This window comes from Sturnus vulgaris, chromosome 2, assembly GCF_052056855.1.
Source record: "Sturnus vulgaris isolate bStuVul1 chromosome 2, bStuVul1.hap1, whole genome shotgun sequence".
NCBI classification, from domain to species: Eukaryota; Metazoa; Chordata; class Aves; order Passeriformes; family Sturnidae; genus Sturnus; species Sturnus vulgaris.
The window spans coordinates 118669640-118681391 of record NC_142244.1 but is presented as its reverse complement, the minus strand read 5'-3'; the positions used below and the strand labels follow the sequence as shown (position 1 = coordinate 118681391).

At 51.8% G+C, this 11752-nt stretch overlaps 1 long non-coding RNA gene across 1 annotated transcript; it reads right to left on the bottom strand.

Moving 5' to 3' along the window:
• Positions 1 to 565: 565 nt before the first annotated feature.
• LOC148224996 (uncharacterized) lies at positions 566 to 1923 on the bottom strand. Its single transcript, XR_015802014.1, has 2 exons — positions 1746 to 1923; positions 566 to 1002 (listed from the first exon to the last, which is right to left on the bottom strand). It is a non-coding gene; the product is annotated as an uncharacterized LOC148224996 (long non-coding RNA).
• Positions 1924 to 11752: the final 9829 nt, after the last annotated feature.

The following is an 11752-nucleotide window of genomic DNA, read 5'->3' as shown; positions in this document are numbered from 1 at the left end:
CCCAGCACATCCCAAATGAATCCCACCCAAAAACCAGCACCCAACACCTCCCAAAACCAGCACCCAGCACCTTCCAAACACATCCCACCCCAAAACCAATGCATGCTCAGTGACCAGGACTTGATTTTATTGATCCCTGAGGTGTCACTCGGCTCTCCCAGCTGCTGGTTATTGTGATTATGTCACGGTGGTGGAGTGCCCATCCCTGGAGGTGGCACCTGGAGGTGGCACCTGGAGGTGGCACTCAGGGTGCCAAGGTGGCCATGGGGCACAGCTGGGACTGCAGGGGCTGGGAGGGCTTTGCCAGCCCCGGGGATTTGGGGATTTACCCTGAGAAATTCATCCCGTCTGTGGTGACTGGAACTGCCATCACGGGTGGAGATTTCCCCGCTCAAGCAGCAGAAGGAGCAGCACAGGAGGGTCCCAAAATCCAAAGGGTTTCACCTCCTCCCACTCCCCGTGGCAGAGTTTTCCCTCCCCTCGCCTGTGTGAGGCAAAGACAAGCGCCAGGCAAAAAGAAAAAAATCCCCCACAATAAAAAAAAATGTGAAAAACGAGCTTTACTTTTTGGGTAGATTTTTAAAAGTTTAATAAAAGACAATCAGAGACAAATAATAAAGCAAAAGGTTATAAGGGCCGGGTGCTTGGTATTCAGCCAAGAGCACACCTGCTGTTTTGGAGACACCCCTTAAATTTATTAGCTCCTTGCATATTCATAAACCCATCATACATTTCTAAACTTTTCTATAAACTAATTTCCATATTCCAGGATCTGTTTTACATGGCCACTCCTTGAGTCTGCCTTTTTAGAGCACGCGTGTTTCTTGGCTGTGGTTTTAATTTATTTTTCTTATCAGTCTTAATTGGAGCTGTGGTGTTTAATTTTTACAGACAGTCGGTGCTGGTAGCTGGTGTTTCAGTAGCAGGTGTCTTTGCTGGGTGTGATTCAATTAAGCAGGAAATTCATTTATTACAAACACACTTTCTCAGCCTAGGTTGCTCCTAAAGAAAAACTGTATCTCAAAAACCATTTTAACACCACACATTTGGTATCTACCTCAATATTTGTGAAAAGCCAACACCATAATATGTATTTATAACAAAATGAAAGCAAAACCCAACTGCAGCAGGTGCAGAGGCTGTTTTTAGTGGCAGTATGGCTCCATCCCAACCCACTGATGCCATTCCACTGATCCATCCCATCCCATCCCATCGATCCCATCCCACTCATCCCATCCCACTCATCCCATCCCATTCATCCCATCCCATCCCATCCCATCCCATCCCATCCCAATCCATCCCACTGATCCCATCCCACTCATCCCATCCCACCCATCCCATCCCATCCCATCCCATCCCATCCCATCCCATCCCATCCCATCCCATCCCAATCCATCCCACTGATCCCATTCCACTGATCTCATCCCATCCCCCTGATCCCATTCCACTGATCCATCCCACTGATCTCATCCCATGCCCCTGATCCCAACCCACTGATCCCATCCCATCCCATCCCATCCCATCCCATCCCATCCCATCCCAACCCATCCCACTGATCCCATCCCAGCCCACTGATCCCACTCCACTGATCCCATCCCACTGATCCCATCCCACTGATCCCATCCCATCCCATCCCATCCCAACGATCCCATCCCATCCCACCCCACCCCACTGATCCCATCCCAACCTTCTGATCCCATCCCACCCCACTGATCCCACCCCACCCGTACATCCCGTTCCCTTACGGCTTTGTTTCCATCGGTACAGTGGGAGGGAGGCAGGAGAAGGGAGCAGGGGAGGAGGAGGAGGAGGAGGAGGAGGGGAGGAAGGGGGGGTCAGGATCCTGATGATTTCATATCGGCAGAGGTTATTGCTGGGGCCGTGCCAGAGCCGTCAAGCCGAACCATCTGGGTTTGGGAAGGTTCCGCACTTCCCAGGGCCGGCTCCATATGGGCGGCTCTGCGGGCGGCCCTGCCCTCTCCCGGCCCGCCGTGAATCGCTCTGATTGTTATTCAGGTGGGATGGCCCGGTCATGAACTGCACTAATCAAAAAACAAACTGCACCAAAACACTGCGGCTCACACGCTGGCGCGGGCCTCCCCCTGACCTCTGTTCACCAGCCGCTTCCAATGGATGTCATGCAGGTTGTTCTTCTGGATTTTTGCACCTTCCACAGTTACCAGACATCTGTGTAAATCCCCACCCCCTCGTGTTGGGCAGCAGGGTCAGTAATGTTCAACAATTCAACGTGGGAAGTCTCACTGAGGAAGTACCAGGCCATAAATTTCCTCCAACAAGAGCCACCTATCAAGCTAAGCCTTGTTAAGAAGCTTCCCAGATATTAATCACGAGAAAGGAGCTGCTGGACCCCTGCGCCGCGAGAACGGAGCGGGAGGAGGCTGCACAGGGAGGATCCTCCCTCCTCTGCCCTTTAACGCTGCAGTTCTGTCATTTCAGGGCGATGCTGGCGAGCAGAGCAGCTCAGAACTCCTGAAATCCTCGCCCTGGGCTGCTCTGCCTCGGAAAAGTCCCGGGAAAACCTCGGAATGGGGGAAAATGAGCGAGGATTGCACCCTGGAGCCGCTGGTGGCTGCCGGGGTCTGCCCTGGCACCGGCATCAGCCTCTCCCCGGCTCTTTGGGGGGAGTTTGTGTCCCAAAATCCCCAAATCCCCAAATCCCCGAGGCTGGCAAAGCCCTCCCAGCCCCTGCAGTCCCAGCTGTGCCCCATGGCCACCTTGGCACCCTGAGTGCCACCTCTAGGTGCCACCTGCAGGGATGGGGACCCCAAATCCCCCTGGGCAGCTCTCCCCACCCTTTCCATGGGGAAATTGCTCCTCTGCCGTGTTTGTGTGTGTGGCCATGCACGTGTGCAGGGGTTTGGGATGCCCAGGGTGGCATTTGAGGGTGGTGCTGGTGCTGCCCCGCATCCAGAGGGGGATTTTGCCCCTCCAGTCTCCCCCCAGCCCGCAATGTGCTGTGCTTGTTCCCACCTTGGAATTCCAAAGGGAATATCCCACCTTCACCCCGAGAGATCAGAGTCTTTGGGGGCGCAGCTTCTGCTGCCTGGCTCCCTTCACTCTTGAATAAAAGGGTTTGTCAGGACTTGACGAGCCCAAGAAAATACAGCCAAGCATTGCAGGGCCCGTTTGGCTTTGTTAATTTTCATTATTTAAAATGCAATGGTCTGGTTTAGAGGATGACAGGATTTCTGAAGTGCACGGGCTCCTCCCTGCCAGGGATAACCGAAGGAAAGCAGCGGCTGGGGTGGGAGAGAAGAAGGGCAAAACGCTATTTTTTAATCTTTTTTTTTTTTATCTGAAAAGAACCCGCCGAGCCCTCGGAGCCCCCCATGTGTGCAGGGTGAACAGCCGGGCCATTGATTTGGGGCAGCCCCTGACCCCTGCAGAGCCGGAGCCCGAAATGAATTTATGCTCCTTTAATGGAGATAAAGCCAGAAGGGGAGAACATAACTCAGCCAGACAGTTCTGCTCCGGCCTCCCCTGCCTGCTTAAGAGCAACTTTTTTCCTCTCGTTAAATAAAAAAGCCCTGAGAGCCCAGGCCCTTGAAGCACTCGTGGTGGTGAGAGCCTCATCCCTTTCCTTGGACAGGGAGCAGCTGGAGCCGCCTGGGGAGCCTGAGGAGTAGATCCAGCCTCGGGAGGGAAGGAAATGAAGCTGGGCAGGTCGGAGGGAGATTTTGTAACCCCCCAGAGATCAGGGAATGTGCACACATCCCGCGTGTCCCCAGCGTGGATCCAGGGAAATGTGGGAAATAATGTGGGAAATGTGTGAAATCTGGGAAATCTGGGAAATGTTGGAAATGTGGGAAATGTGGGAGGCTCCGGAGCTGCCCTGGGTGGGAGGATGAGCTGTTTGATGCCTTAGAGGGAAAAAGCCGCTCCTCTTTCCATAAATTTGGCAATCCTGGCAGGAATGGCACCAAGCCCTGCTGGCACAGGCTGAGCACGGACAAAGCCGTGCCCGGCCCCGGGCTGGGGACAGGGTCCCGTCCGAGCCCCCGAGGAATGCGGGGCTGCTGCCGCGTCCCCTCCTTACCCCCACAGCTCTGTTTTTGTGAGCCCGGCAGAAAGTGACACTTTTTCTTTTGCTTAATTAAGTTGTTCAGAAGAGGGCTGGGCAAACAGTTGCGTCTACGTGGGGAGTCCCGAAGGGCAGAGAAAGCGCTGGGCGTTGCCAACATAAAAAGGGGGATTCTGTTATTGTTTGGGTGTAGACGGGTCATTTTTTCAAAGTTACTGCTGCCTGAGTGACCACAACCCTGCCGCAGCGGCAAAGAAAGGACAGAAAGCTTCTAAATGCAGCTACCTTGGGCTCCAAAGTGGGAAAAAAAAAAAAAAAAAAACCGAACAAAAAAGCCCGGACGGAGCAGCGCTGATTTTGTGTCTCCGGAGAAAGCGGGGGCTGATTTCCATACGGAGCAGGGGGATTGGAGCTGGTCCCTGTGGCTGTGCTGTTCCAAAGTGGGTGGGTGACAAAACTGGTGCCAGGAGAGCTCTGGGGGCACCCTGCTAAGTGTTCATCCCCATCCCTGCTCAGCAGCCTGCTCCTTACCCATCCCCAGGCACAGGAAAAGGCTCAGGAGCAGCTTCCAGCCCCTCTGCACCCACCCGGCTCCCAGCAGCGTTTCCCAGCCCTCTGCTATCCCAGGCCTGAGGGATGTTTCCCGTTTTTTGTCAGGTCTGTGGCCCTCGGAGCTCGGCCTTCACCTGCCTGTGGTGTCCATGTGCTGCCTCACGCTCTGAGATCTTTCTGGGTGTTTCACCAAGTCCTGCATGAGTGTGGACACACACATTGACAGAGCTGGGGAATCACAGCTTGGGAATTCTCTCCAGGCCTGGATTTCTCCTGACTCTCAGCTCCATTCCCAGGCTGACAAGCTGACTGCAGCTTCAGTTAGGGAGGAGTCTCCCAGGGTGAGAACACGGTGACAAACAGAGTGGAATTCATCACCAACATTAACCCCTGGTGTCTTTCCCGTGGGACACATCCTGAGGTGCTGTCCCAAGGATGTTTTTCCCAATTGTCCAATGAGCTCCTGTCCTGTCCTGGCTGCACTGACACACTTTAAATACAAACTGTCTGTACAATAAATTGGCCTTTTTTCCCCAAAGTGTGTGGCTGTCCTTTCTCTCTCTTTGCAGCACAGTAGACCTGGCTTTTCGTGGTGGGAGGGAGTGAGGATCCTGCCTCCACTGGCACAGCTGGATTTTTGGGCAAGGCTCTTCCCCCAGAGGTGCTGGCACTGCCCAGGCTCCCCAGGGAATGGGCACAGAGCTCCAGGAGCTGCCAGGGATGCCCAGGCTGGGATTTTGGGGGCTCTGGGCAGGGCAGGGTGGGACTGGGTGATCCCTGGGGGTCCCTCCTCAGCTCAGGATATTCTGGGATTCTCTGGTTCCATTCCATGATCCTCTGAGGCCGTGGCTCAGGGGAAGGCCCCCCTGCCCTGCCCTGCCAGCAGGGATCCACCCCAGGATCTGTCTGTGTGTCCTGTGTGACCCTGGCACCATCCACAGGGTCCCCCCGGCTGGGATGTTCAGCTGTGTGAAACTGGAGCTGCCACAGGGGATTTGGGAGGATTCACCCCGATTTTGGCTGGAGGTTGGTGTGGGATCCGTGTCTGACACATTCCCAAAACCCAGCTGCTCTTCCCAGGCCAGGTTTGAATTCAGGTGCCAGAACTCCCTGAGCTCGCACCCCTTCTCTGTTTGAGGAGCTCTCCAAACGCTCTCCTGGCCCTGTGCAGCCTCAGGGCAGCAAATCCCCACATCCCTGAGCCCACAGCATCCCCGGGGCTGCTCCGGGGGGCACCCAGGGGACCCTGGGCTGCTCTGGGTGACACCGAGGGGACCCTGGGCTGTTCTGGGGACACTGAGGGGACCCTGGGCTGCTCTGGGGGCACCGAGGGGACCCTGGGCTGTTCTGGGGACACCGAGGGGACCCTGGGCTGCTCCCCACAGCCGCAGTTTCTCCTCGGCAGCTCTGCCTCACTCAGATTCTGCCTCTCCTTCCTCCGTCCCCGCTCCCTCCCCGCATCCCCGGGCTCTGGAATTGCCGCAGGTTCCCTCTCCAGCTGCTGCCTTTCTGTCTGGCAGCGCCTGGGCGAACAGAAGGCGTTCCTTGACACGGGAACCCCAAAAGGCTGGGGATGCTGCGGGGAAAGGAGGATTGCAAGGGCTGGACGGGAGCCACGGCCCCGCTCCTCCCGGCAGGACAAAGAGCGCGGCTCGGGCCGGCCCCGCGTTGTGCTGACGGCCGCACAATCCTCTGGCACGGGCACGTGGAGCAGAATTCCAAAAAACCCACGTGTGTGCAGGAGCGGGAGAGGGGATGGACACTTTCCGCAGGTGCTCGGCCAGTGTCCCCTCATTTGCATACATTTGCATGCTGTCAAACAGTGCCTGACAGACTCTCTGAGAAGGTCTGGACTCAGCCCAAACCTGTCAGGGACTTTCTCCTTGCCAGTCAAGGTTGGCTTGGGTTGCAATTAGAGAGAGGAAAGGAACGCTCCTGACATTGCCGTGGAGGAAACTCTGCATGGGGGGAGTTTCAAAGGAAAACGGGAATTTTCTTTTGGGGGGGAAAACCCTCTGGAGTGGCAGCCCTGGGGGGGAAAGAATGGGGGGGAAAAAAGGAATTTGTTTCTTTGGTGTGGAGGAAAAATCTTTATTTCCCTGCTCAGCCCACGGGAGAGCCCCGGCCAAGGGGGAGCTCTCAGGGCTGTAAAACAATAAATCACAAAAAACCTCGGACTTGGCAAAGCTCTTCCACCTGTGCGGACACACACCTGGGCAGGCCCCGAGCAGGAAATCCCGGGATGAGCCGGGCCGGGAGGGGTGGGGGGTGCAGAGCACGGGGGGGGGGACCCGAGCGAGCCCCGAAACAGCCCCAGACAATGGCAGGGCGTGCAAACACCTCACCCCTAGCCAGGGGGAAAACAGAAGGGACAATGAGGAAATGTTTTGGAAGCCCACACCCCTTTTTGCTTGTTGTTTTACATATTCTTCCCTCAGCCGTGAAAATTTCATACTTCATCTTCGCCCGGCCGTGGCCACAAGAGTTTCACGAGCGGGGCACAATAGGTTCTGTTTATTCAGCCACAATAAAGAGCCTGTTTCACTCCGGACTGCAAGTGGCTGAGCCATCTGGCCCATATCTCCACAGTAAAACATTGTCCGTGGCACAAAAAATGATTGCATCGCCAGGACAAACTGATGTGACCTCGGAATAAAGGCTTCCTCTGAAGCTATGATATCATACTGCAGAGGGGACACCGGCACAATGGAATCTGCTCCCCCAGAGCACAAGTGAGATAGGACTATTTAAATCCAATTTTACAGGAGACTTTTTGTCCTCCGTGGCAAAGCACCCAGATCCGACGACAGCATTGAAACATCTTTTTTTATGCACTCTTAAGGCAACAGAGCGGTTCTGTGTGGCCTTGGCAGGCTCTGGAGCTCTCTGCCGAGCCCAGGAAGCTCCGGCCGGCACCTGCGAGCTTTTCTTCAACAACATTGGGGCTGCTGGGGCAGCACCTGCAGCGGGCTCCGCTCGCCCGGCCCCGCTCGAACAAGCGCCTCTTTCTGCTCCGTGCCAGCCCCCAAAAACCCGCGGAGCCACGGGCTCGAAAATCCCGGAGTTTGGAACGAGGAGCCCTCGGCACGGCTCTACCTGAATGGCAATTCCTGGGGCACCGCCAGCAGCCGGGAAAAGCCACGGAGAGATCCCAGAAAGGCGATTGATACCCGGGAAAAATCCCTGTGTGATCCCAAAAGAGGGGATTGATACCCGGGAAAATCCCGGAGAGATCCCAGAAAGGGGATTGATACCCGGGAAAATCCCGGAGAGATCCCAGAAAGGCGATTGATACCCGGGAAAAATCCCTGAGTGATCCCAAAAGAGGGGATTGATACCCGGGAAAAATCCCCGAGAGATCCCAAAAGAGGGGATTGATACCCGGCATTTATTATTATTATTATTATTATTATTATTATTATTATTATTATTATTATTATTATTATCATCATCATCATCAGTATTATCATTCTCATTGTCATTATCATCATTATCACCACTTATTAGTGTTTATCTTCCTTTTTCTTTCGCTATTATTAATTAAAGGTGGGATTGAAGCACTTGAGACAAAGTTTTATATTAATTTTTATCTATATTACAGTGAGTGCTACGGCATTTCTAGCTAATAAGATAAAAGCAAAAAATTGGAGTTTTAACTTGCTTGTTCTTTTAAAGCCTAATTGTTGAATTAAAACATAACAGCTGCATTGTTTTTATTTTTGACCTGATGACCAAACCCCTGTGACCCTCACTGTGGGATTTTCTATCTCATTTTTAAAATCCCACCTAAAACAAACGCCCAGAGCCCCCACCTTGTCCCACACCTATTACTGTATTCTAAAACCCCAAATTCCAAACCCTTCACCGTGTGAAAGGTGAAAATCACTCACTGGTGCTTTTCATCGTTCTCCAACTCCATCATTCAAATTTGGGAGCCTTTTCCAGGGCCTCAAAACAGTCCAAAAATCAGTTTTGGGGGTCAGTGCCAGAAAGTTCCAAACTCCCAGATTCAGGGTTTGAGAGCTGCTCCTTGCTGGGACAATGCTGCCCACGTGGGGGATTTGGGGGATTTTTTGGGGATTTTTTTGGGGATTTTTTGGGGATTTTTGGGGTTCAGGGCACTGTGGGAATTCCCTGCACATCCCTCGTGGCTCTGGAAGTGAGAGCAATGTTGAATTTGTCTTTCCAAACGAGCTGGGGATTTGCTGGGAGATAAATCCAGCACTGAGAGAGAAAAGAAACAATGGGATGGATTGCACTGATTGATAATGGAAATAAAGAGATTTGCCTTTACAAACAAACTGTGGGGCTGCTGATCAATGAAATTGGATATTGAAAGATGAAAGAAGCAACGGGGGAAAGCCATGAATTCTGTAAGAATTAAAAATGAAAAGGGAGGGTTGTACATTAGAGGGGAATCTTAGGGAAGTCTGTGCCTCTCAAGGACCTCAGCCCATGGGGAAAGAGAGAGGGAAATGTGGATGGGAAATTGGGATAAAACGAGGTGAGGCCTCCAAAAATCTGAGAGACCCCAGGGAATGTCCCACGGCCTCTGCCTTTATTCCAGTAAAGTTACAGGACTCCTCTGTCTCCTTTTTGGGCACAAACCTCTGGTGTTTGTGGCTGAATTTTCCTGACAGAATTCCAGAATTTTCCCCTCAGCCGGGGCAGGATCACATCTGAGAGCAAGAGGCGATCAGAGAAAATAAAAAGGGAAAATGATTTTGCTCTGCCAGTGAATTCTTTCGTGGGAATAAGTCGGGGAAATTTAGGATTCTCTGGGATGGAAAGCAAACTTCATGCTTGGCCACAGAAAAATTGCTTTTTTCCACCTGCCTGGAGCAGCACCTGCTCCTCTCTCACACCAGAACCGTCCTGACAGTGAAATGAAAATAAAATCAGGAGCAACCCATCCTGCCTGGCTTTATCTCATCTCTTTGGAGCTGAATTCTGACCAATTCAAAATTCTCTTTTCCCTTTAGCAGAAATCCTCTTTGCCTATTTTTTCTCCCCTCAGACACAAAAATGTTTTTTTATGAGCAAACACCCGAACCCCAAACTCCACCTTCCCATATGAAAATACACTTTGCAGGCTCAAAAAAAATATAAAGAAGGGTAAATAAATAAATAAAGCCCCAGCATGGAGTTCTCAATGCTCCCAATGGGCTGTGGAATTCCAAAGGATTAAATTTCCCCTGCTCAGATCATGGAATGGGGCAGCAGTTTTGGCCTGGTCTGCAGTGCCAGGCCCCAAACACACACCTGGAATTTAAAAACCCCAGAAACTCCTTAAACCCCTGGAAAACACTGCAGGAATTTGTCCTGGGTGTGGTGACAGCAACAGCAGGGAGCCCTCACTGAGGCTCTTCTGGGGTTGGGTCGTTGGTCTCTACAGGCAAGGACACAAATCCCCCTAAAAACAATCCCAAACTCAAGTGTAATAGATATAAATTTAAATATAAATTTATATAGATGTAAATACCAACACCATCGTGCTGGAAGAAGAAGACTTTGCAAGGCCAAGTTTTGGCTTCTCAGCTGAAGAATCCATTTAAATGTAAAACCCCATTTGCTGGAGGAATAATTATCAATAAAATAGAGATTTTTTTTTTTCCCCCCAAAGTAAGAGGTGGATTGTGTTTTGACAGAAAAAAGGCACCTTCTCCTTTTGCTCTTTCCTTTCTTCTCCCTTTTCCTGTCTTGAAGCAGGGATTTAAATACCTTGTGCCAGCATCTCAAAGATTATCTCCTTGGAAAAGTCCCTGGAGGAAGGACAGAGCTCCCCAAAGACAACTTTTTTTTTATTATTTTTTTTAAAATTCATTTGTTTCTTCAAACTCCTTTCATTTCAGCTCTTCCCTTTCTGTTTCTGTCTCATTTTAATCCCCCTGAGCTGCAGCAGGAGCTGAGTGGAGCCCTGGATGTGCAGAATTCCAGCAGCCCAACATCTGCACACAGAGCTGGCCAAGGGGGATTTGCCATTCCTGGGAAATGGAGGCCACTTGGCTTGAGCTGATCCTTGGCTGAATTTTCCCCAAATCCACTCCAGGCCAGGCTGGATGGGGCTGGGAACAGCCTGGGGCTGTGGAAGGTGTCCCTGCCCAAGGAACAAAATGATCTTTAAGGTCCCTCCCCACCCAGCACACGCTGGGATTCAATGATTTTCATTTCATATTGGTTAGGAGTTCACACTTGTGGGGATACAGTATGGATTTTATATCAAATACCTGTGGAATTAAAAAAAAACACAAAAAAAAATAATGGGCAGCCAGGGGGGTGTGGGGTGCCCATCCCTGCAGGTGGCACCTGGAGGTGGCACTCAGGGTGCCAAGGTGGCCATGGGGGCACAGCTGGGACTGCAGGGGCTGGGAGGGCTTTGCCAGCCTCGGGGATTTGGGGATTCTGAGAAATTAAAGACATTTAAAGGGGTGCCAAGGGTGAGTGGGAAGCTGCAGCCTCACCAGTTCATTTCTTTCAAGGTGACTTCTCCCCCTTCTCCTTTTCCTTTCTTCCTTGTGCCCCTTGTGGGGCAAAGTGTGGCTCAGATCAGAAATTAGAAATATTTTTCCCTCCCAGAGGGGTCGGGCACTGGGCTGAGCTGCCCAGGGAGGTTTGGGGTCACTGGGATTGTCCCAGAGCAGGCTGGAGGTGGCCCTTGGGGACAGGGCTTGGGGGGATGCAGCTGCTGGGGGGGACTTGGAGGAATATTCCCATTTCCACCACCCCATTTATGTTCAGTTCAGCCAAATCCTCGCTGTCCTTTATCCCAAACCAGAGCTGACAAATGTTAAAGCTCCATTTTCCCTGGCTTTATTTACAGATCATTCTCTTCCCTTTAACATCTCACCCTAACTGTGTAAAACACCTTCCCAATTCCTGGTGGTTTCAGCTTCTTCCACCCCCAAAAAAATCTGATTTCCCCTCTAATTCCTGGTGGTTTCAGCTACTTCCACCCTCAAAAATCTGATTTCCTTTCAATAATTCTGGATGGTTTCAGCCCAAAATAATCTGATTTCCTCTCAATAATTCCTGGTGGTTTCAGCTTCTTCCACCCTAAAAATCTTCTGTTCTTCAACTGATCTGAATCTAAAGCAGCATCCCTTGCCTCTGGATATGTCCATTTAATATATCCAATGCGAGCAGCCAACTGCTGTTCTC